This window comes from Macaca nemestrina, chromosome 11, assembly GCF_043159975.1.
Source record: "Macaca nemestrina isolate mMacNem1 chromosome 11, mMacNem.hap1, whole genome shotgun sequence".
Lineage (NCBI taxonomy): Eukaryota > Metazoa > Chordata > Mammalia > Primates > Cercopithecidae > Macaca > Macaca nemestrina.
Genome location: NC_092135.1, coordinates 108,895,545 through 108,904,672, shown reverse-complemented (window position 1 = coordinate 108,904,672; position 9,128 = coordinate 108,895,545). Strand labels below are relative to the sequence as shown.

Sequence of the window (9,128 nt, the reverse complement as noted above, 5' to 3'; positions counted from 1 at the left end):
TTTGTGTGTACACTTTCAGAGTATCAAGAGTATCTTCGATTTTTATAAAATAAAACCACAAATGCATCACAGAGCTATCTCTTCTAGCACATTCTTCTTGAAATAAGAACTTCAGGGCTCACTTCTTAATATTTATGATTCTAGCATTCCTATCCTATTTTGTTTTATTTTTGTAGGACTAAGTCCTTATTTGTAGCTATTTTCTATAACTAGGATTTCTCATAGACCTTTATTGTACATAAACATAAGCATATTTTAGCTATGTTTTAATAAAAGAATATATTCATAACCTATGTAACTATATTAGTTGTTAATTTTTTGAGCATAGGATGAAGATTTTCTTTAGCTAGGCAAAAAAATTAACCTCTTCAACTTTTTTCTCCCCCCGCCTCCACCTAATTTTTTTATAGTGAGATGAAGGCTTTTGATGCAAATTTGAGGAAATAGGAGGCTATTTTAACTTAAATATAACTATATTATAAACTACTTGTTTCTTTGGATTCTGCTTCTGAGTGGTTATCAGGTGTCTTTCTAGCATGCTATTTTAAGCTAGTTAGGTACAAATGAAATAAATAACTATTGAGAAGGTTGTAACAGCAAGAGTAACAATGAGGTTCAGAAATCAAGCCTGGTTAAACAAAAACACAATAGAATACACATCGCAGACATAAGAACAATATAGACCATTTAAAAGGCAGGGACTCCGCTGGGCGTGGTCACTCATGCCTGTAATCCCAGCACTTTGGGAAGCGGAGGCGGCAGATCACCTGAGGTCAAGAGTCCAAGATCAGCCTGACCAATATGATGAAACCCCGTCTCTACTAAAAATACATAAATTAGCCGGGCATGGTGGCATGCGCCTCTAATCCCAGCTACTCGGGAGGCTGAGACAAGAGAATCACTTGAACACTGGAGGCGAAGGTTGCAGTGAGCTGAGATTGCGCCATTGCACTCCAGCCTGGGCAACAAGAGCAAAGATCCATCTCAAAAAAAAAAAAAAAAAAAAATAGTAGGGACTCATAACCCTACATTAATTTTCACCAATTCCCTCTTCATTTTAATTCAATAAATACTGTATAGAAAACTGAGAACCTTGATTACAGTATGACTTGTTATGAGGTAGGTATTTTTACTACAAGCTATGAAATTTTGGGGAAAATAACCACTGAAATATTTGCTTTCATAGATTTCTCAATGTTGCTTCCTACACACAAATAATTCACTTTGAAAATATGTTGTAATTCTCATAATACTTTCAGATGCTTTCATGTCTTTAAGACAAAGCGTGATTCTCTGTGGTAATATCTACCAAAGTTTTGTTTATACACACTAAAAGATAAATTTATACACAGAAGGTACTCTTTTCTGATTACAGAGACTTAAATGCCACCCTTCTTAAGAAGGAAAATTAGACTCTACGATGATTCAAGGTCATTTTTTTAAGATCAAGATGTTGTATGTGGCCAGAGGATTTCATTTTGAGAAAAAGATAATAGATACAATATATTGCACCATGAACTATGTGAAGGAAGATCTACATGTAACACCTGTCACTACCATTTACTACGAGTGTGACCTGAGACAAACCCTTCCCTGAGTCTCAAATTCCTTATCTCTTCAGTGAATCTCAGGAAGTGAATTAAATAATGTTTGCAAACAGGCTTCACAAATTATCAAGTGCTCATACATATTGGTGATAGGTATGTGATGTGTTGGTAACAAATAAACACCACACTATCAGGGTTTAATACTATAAAAGTTTGCTTTTCACACATGCAAAGATCATTATAGACCTCAGTTACTTTCTGACGTAACTACCTTCCACACTGTGATTCAGGAATTCAGATTGCGTTATTCGATAGCTCCACCATACCAACACACAGTCTCCTTGTTTGCAGGAACAACAGAAGAGAGAGAACTGTATGGTCACCACGCAATAGATGTCATTTCTGCCACTAAGACACTGCTCAGGACTAAAGACATAGCCCTACCAAACTGCAAGAGGTCTAGGAAATAAGGGAATGAAGGTGGAATTTTAGAAACTGCCACTGTCTTTGACTCAGTTCTAAAAACAATGCAAAACGTATTACTATTTTCCACCATTCCAGAGGGGAGATAACATATAGGATAGGCAAAGTAATATACTCAAAATCATTTCTATTTATTTAGAAATACATTTACATTTAAGTGTTACTTGAATCTGGGGCAATTGACATGTTTCAAGAACAATAAAGAAAATAAAAATAATTGGCTGAGCCGAAGAGCTGGCTATCACCTCAAATGGGAAATCTTTCTCTCTTTGGGGTTAGGTTACTATAGAAAAGACTGGCCAGGAATGAAATATTATGAAGATCATGCTACAGTGGCCTTATATAATGCTACTTCCACTGATGCCCCTATATCCAGGAATCTTCCAGGTTTCCTACTTTGGAACTAACCTTTTCAACTACAATGGAAGATAGAGTTACTGCAGGCCAAACATTATGTTATATATTTATTGTTTTCCCAAATGTTAGAAGGAAGATACACTAGCACATTCCCCAGCAAGAATGAAAAAAAAAAATAATTCAAAGTACGAAGCAAACAGAAAGACAATTCAGCTGAATCATTCTAAACAAATCAACAAGGTCATGTCTTAAAAATGGTTTACTGTTGCCTTGTAAGAGCTTGGGGGTTTGTAGGAAGAGAGTAAATACTTCAAAATAATCCAGCTGGAAGGTCAAAGAAGTTAGACGCCTGTGCACTCCTGGCATGTTGAGGGATAATATTTATTATTGACTCTTGGGCAATAAAATCGAAATCCCACATATGCTGGAATTGATTCTCATTGGTTTGGTATAGCTTTAGCTAATGGCTTATAGATTGTGAAACTGTAAGGCCCCGCTAGAAGAGCCTATTAAATCTGGCAATGGAAACAGAAGGTCACTGGGCCAGGGCCAGGTGAATAGATTTCCTCAGTCAGTCAGGAAAACCACTCCCTAACAAGGTACCCTACTTTCTGAAATCCAGATAAATAGAGACACCCAAAGAGGAGGCCATAAGAAATTACGATTATTTTGCATGACTGGGTCTCTATGAATGAAAAATTATGACTGCACAGGGTGTGAATGCTTTTTGAGCACAAAACAAGACCCACTTTAGTGAGTCAGGGCAATCCTCCATGAAGTCACAAAGGAACAGAATCAACAAAATGAGCCTTATACTTAATTCAGTGTACTTCTCTCACCTCCCTAACACCACTCAGCTGGGGGAAACAGACATATGCACGGCTCTTTATCTTAAAGGATTAAATATAAAGAAATGCAGAAAATGAAAAAAATATAAAAGTTGTAGATTTTGAAAGTTGCTCCCAACATTAACATTCAGAATACCAGATGTTATCTATTATTACATGCATATGGAGAATTTTGAATGCCTGCTTTTAAAAGGGAGAACTTTTTTCTCCTCAAGGAACTCTTGGAAACTCTCAGTTCAGCATTACACACATTAGTCCACAGAAGAGTTCTAAAACAAATTGCTATTATTTTAAGTTGTAGATTGAAAAATTGATTCAAATATGGTACAGAAAATACACCGTCTTCATTCTGGGTATGTTTGTAACCATTAAAGATTTGAGAATGCTATAGCATGCACTAGAGTTCCCAGGTTTTAAGTGTTGCTATTGGATCTCTGTGTTTAAATTGCTCACATGATACAAGCTGCTAGCTTGGTTCAGTCTTACTTGTTTTAAAAAAGAAAATATGCTGAGATCAGAAAACTGTACACCCAAAAAAGGGATACTATATCAATAGCATACACATAGAGATGAATATATTGAATTAAGCCATGCCTTACTAATATAAAATTGATCTCTAGATGTTTATCATCTAAATGTCCAATTATATCCCTCACTTAGTAAGGCCCTGGTAGTATTAGTTAAGTCTTATTCTAAATTGATACCAATAAAGACATGGGTAATACTCTCAAGGCAAAATAAATTAACAGAAAATGTACATGTTGCAAGTGTGTGCATATTTATATAGTATTAGAAATGGTCTGAAAGAACCATAAGATGTAATTTTATGCAAAATTATATATCAAGTGACTAACCATTGTATTTTCTGTTAATAGTTTAGGCTGATGTCTTGATAATCTTACAACTCATCTTTTCTCCTTGTAGGATTCATAAGAGATTATACAGAGCAAATAATTCAAAATTGTTCATATGCATTTAGAATAACTAGATGAAATATGCAATTCTGAGTGTTAATATTGGAAAGAGCATAAAATATGCATTTTACATTTAAAAATTTTTCTTTATTTATTTACATTTAACTATTCAAGGTAATGTCAAATACGAAAAACAATACCATTTTGTTGATATCTGGTAAACAATACTTTCCAGTGCAGGGATTATCTGATAAACTGTGCTCCATAACACAAATAGTTTCATTCTTCTTCCTTTCTTGCCCAGTACTGAAAAAAAGAGGATGGCTGGTTTATCTCAAGTAATCAGATATTTAATAATAATATAGAAAATATGCTCTATAAAATCACAAAATAGAGTAATTATTCTTCCACAGCACATCTGACACAGTGAATAAAACATATTATTACTTAAGGAAATGAACAATTTGTGGTAACATTTTTTAAACTTGGTATATGTGGCTCTGAAAGACATGCTGAACAAATGGAGAGCCCGAGGAATATCAAGGAAAACTAGTTATAATCTTGGTAATTGGTGTGATCTCACTTACATTTTCAAACAATGCATAGGACTGGTTGTCTATCATACTTTGGCACCAAATCAGAAGGTGGTACTTCTAAGAAACACCTCAAGATTTCTATCTCAATAACAAATTATTGCATTGTACAGTAGGGCACATTCTGCTGTAAATAAAACCAGAAACATTCTAGTTATATAAAAATATTGAACAATAGTAGCAATGACAACAGGCTACCCTTGCACTTTCTCTGCCTAAGTTTCACAAGCAGACAGAAGGTAGATACTACCCTATACAGTAGATGAAACCTGTATATAATATTGTATATAAAACATTGATTATTCACAATTTCATAGACATGTTTAATGAAGTAGAGGAACATGTTGGGGACCAATTTTTATTAAAAAGTTGTTATTAAATTATCATCCTGAAAACAAAGTTAGGGATCACCTAGCAATTAGAATCTTACTGAATTGCACTAGTGTCTTTTAAAACTAATGCCTATATACTGCATTGTTTCAAAACACTAAGGCCTGAGTCCAGTCTATGAGTCACTATGAACAGCCCTGGATGTTGGGAGATAAGAAAACCAATGAAGTCTCCATTGAAATGTGCACTGGGGTGAGGCAGTCTGTGGATAGTTATGAGGGGATGTGAAAACTTACCAGAGGAGACTTGTTTTAGGAGACAGGTGAAAAGGAGGCATTGCAAATTCTTAAAGGATGAAGAGTAGGGGCAGTTCTAGAAAGATAAGCAGAGTTCAGGGTGAGTAGAAAGGGAGAGAGATTGGAGTCAGTTCAGAAAGACAGTAACTTAGCAAGAATAAATGGAAGTTAGAGTAAGATTTAGCTAGAAACAGAAGCGTGGGATAAGAGGATGAGTAAATCCTAGGCATTTCATAAAAAGAAGCAACAAACCCTGTAGAAATACTAAATATGGGAAATGAGAGTAAGAAATTATAAACACGCTTCTTATAAGTGTATGTGAAATGAGATAACTCCAAACTTTTCTATGAAAACTGGAAAAAATAGCCGTCAACACAAAATTTGAAACAAAGACAGGGCAGTAAATCTGAATCAAGAGGGATAAACATGTAGCATTTACTAAATGTATTACCAGTGAAATACTTTCTTTGTTAAACTTGACCTTGGGCATGTTAAATTTGAGTAATAATCCAATTATTTTAAGGTTTTCACTGAGGGGTAAGAATTGAATCTCTAAAAGTGAATGAATTCAAACTTAGAGAGAAGTTGCAAGAAGACAAATAGCAAATTATTTTTTAATGTTTTTAGTTACTCCACCAATAATTGCCAAATAGATTTGGTTTGCCTAAAAATAACAGATACAGTTATTAAAAATCATAATTTTCAGTGAAGTCTAACTCACAATTCTATCAACAGAGATTTTATGCTCTTATTCCTAAAAATGAATAAAATATATCATTTTGCACCTGTCTTGTGGCTTTTTTGTAACAGAACTTCAGGTTTTTAAAATTCCCCAAACAACAACAAAATGCAAAATAAAAAAGCAAAACACCCAAAGCCTCATGCTTTCAATTAGAATTCGATGTACATTTCTTCTAGTTGTAATTTTCTTGTCTATCATTCCCCAGATCCCAAATTAGACTTATTTGGCACAATGCCAGAGGATTGGTCTCTAAATCATAATGGCACTCAGCTTTTATATACAACACTATTGATAATATCAGCAGCAAAGCTGGGCAGAGCTAGAAAGGAATAGGCCACAGATGTAGTTCCAAATCTGGCAGAGTGACTTAAAAAACACAACACATTCAATATTAAACACTGTTTAAAGAAATTAGACACACACTAACCATCAGTAGGGGCAGGGAGTGGGTGGGAGGGAGAAAGACAGATAACATCTAATTAAAATATTTTGAATCATGAACATTAAAAGTGTGTGCAGTTGCGCAGTATTTTTATTCTTCAAAGTAAGTTTAATGTAGTTAGATACTCCAAACACTTTTCAGAAAGGAGTTAAGACAGTTGATCTTAAAAACATGAAAATATTTTATCTACATGTGGGTTAGTTGGTATGTAAGTTTAGCAATAAAGATCTCAGAAAAACCCCACAGTCAAAAAAGCTTAAACCAGATGTCAAGAGAAAATGGAGTACCCCTTAAATTGAAACATTGATATAAACTTGAAGTATCAATTAGCAACTGGGAAAAGATAATACTAGAAGCTGGCTTTTCATATTTTTAAAATCTGAAAAAATAATTTCGTGCAACAATTTTACCAAAAAGAGGATTTCAGATTTTAGAACAGCCCTGTAACTAAAAGATCTTTAGATAACTTTCACACTTTTGATTAGTCTACATACAATAAAGATTTTATTTGATGTTAAAATCATATCAACCTATTTCTGTTTTAGAATTTTAAAAAGCTGGTACATATAAGTGTGTATGTTCATGTTGACATAAATCCTTCTGAAAATTTAGTGTGGCAGATTTTCTGTAATATTGATAAACTTTTGTGCTATTAAGTACGTAGCCAAACCATATGTATATTCACCATGAAAACAAATAGCAGGGAAAAGAGTATACCACCACAAGTAAATCACCATGTGTCTTGATGACTACTAAGATAAATGAAAAAACACTGCTTCTGTTGACATGCCAAGAACGGCATAATGAGAAAAAGGTTTGTATGTGTTTCTCTAAGAAATTCACCCTGAGAAGAGTCTTTTGACTTTATTTTTACCTTACTTTAGGAGACACTATTATTGACACAAATGCATACAAACCATCCTAGTCTTGGAGTTGGGCTTTCTGATAAACAGTTTTTCAGATTAAGTAAATGACATATAATTGTCATAATAAATTCCTTAGCCTCAAATGCTTCTTGAGAAGCATGACCTCAGAATTGTGGAAAACTATTCAAGATCAGTAATAATACCAATATGACAACATAGCATGTATAGATATTAACTCTTGTATTCAAAATCATTGCAAATAATCACTCAAATTCAATTTCCCTGTATAATTTGTATACCTCGATTTAACTTGTCAGTTGCTGTAAAATTGTTTCCAAAATGCATGCAAAGATAGCAGAGGAAGGTTGCCTCATTCTGTGAGCACATTCTCTCTAGGAGCCACCAAAAATGTTTATTGAAGGTGATCCCTGAAAATGCAACAGGAGGTACAATGTGGAAGCAACCAATAAATAAGCCAGATACCACCCAGGATGAATAAACCTTAATCCTACAGGGAAATTCTGGGAAAAGGTGCAAAACACATGGCTCAGAACCTTCCCACTCAAAGGACAAAGGAGTTGCAATATTTATCTACCAATTCTCAAAAGCTATTTGAATAGAATTTCTGGGAGAAGGTTTTGATTTTTTGGCACTTCGAACTTGCTGTGCACACGGACAGTGTGACTTTCTGCAGTTTCTTTGGAAAAGAAGTCATCAAACTCAGGTATTCTGATTATGGCAATTGGAAAGGTGGCTGGAATATACTAAAAAGTCCAATGAATATAGAAACAGTACTGACACTTCTATTAAATCTGTCTTTCGAGGGGAATAAAAAAATATTTATTTTTCTTCTCCATTTTTGCTACTCTTCAATTCTTTGAAAATAAAAGAAAAAACAGAAAGCACATCTGAAGATAGCACAATTTAATTTAACTGAATTTTAAAGTGTGAAATTCACAAAATTAATTCTCCAATATAGAATAAATAAGAATATAACATAATTTTTTCAGTTTCTTTCTACTAGAGACTAAAATTATGTATTCATATTAATAATCCTTAGCTCCATAAATTTGATTTTAATTCATAAGAATTATATGTTTCACCAACATCTTGAAAAATTGAAAGTGCACAGACTTTAAGTACATAGTTCGTGTGTTTGGGACATTGTATAAATTTATGTATCACCACTGAAATCAAGACATGAAATATTTCTGTCACCTCAGAAACTTTTCAACTACTACTTGCTAGTCAATACATTCCTTCTTTGCACTCATGGTCCTCACTTCTATTACTTTATCTCTTCTAGGCTTTGGTATAAATGAACTTATACTGTATGTACTCTTGCCTATGGCTTCTTTTGTTCAGTGTTTCAAAACCCATCCACGTTGTCGCATGCCTCAGTATTTTATGCCTTTTCTATTGCTCAGGAGAATTCAATTGAGTGAATAGACCAGTATTAGTTTATCTACTGTCCTGTTGATACGGATTTTAGATATTTTGAGGTTTTGGCTATTATGAATTAAAACTGCTGTAAATATTTTTGTCAAGTTGATATGATTTGGCTGTGTCTCATCTCAAATTGTAATCCAAATTGTGATCCTCATGTGTCGAGGGAGGGACCTGGTTGGAGGTGATTAAAATATGGGGATGGTTTCCCTCATGCTGGTCTCATGATAGTGAGTAAGTCTCATGAGATCTGGTTGTTTGATA

At 34.0% G+C, this 9,128-nt stretch overlaps 1 long non-coding RNA gene across 1 annotated transcript in view; it reads right to left on the bottom strand.

Moving 5' to 3' along the window:
* Positions 1–4,330: 4,330 nt before the first annotated feature.
* LOC105481140 (uncharacterized) overlaps positions 4,331–9,128 on the bottom strand; it is a 137,350-nt gene continuing 132,552 nt past the window's right edge. The window contains exon 3 of the long non-coding RNA XR_986783.2: positions 4,331–4,455. This is a non-coding gene — a long non-coding RNA (uncharacterized lncRNA). The remainder of the gene's footprint in view (positions 4,456–9,128) is intronic.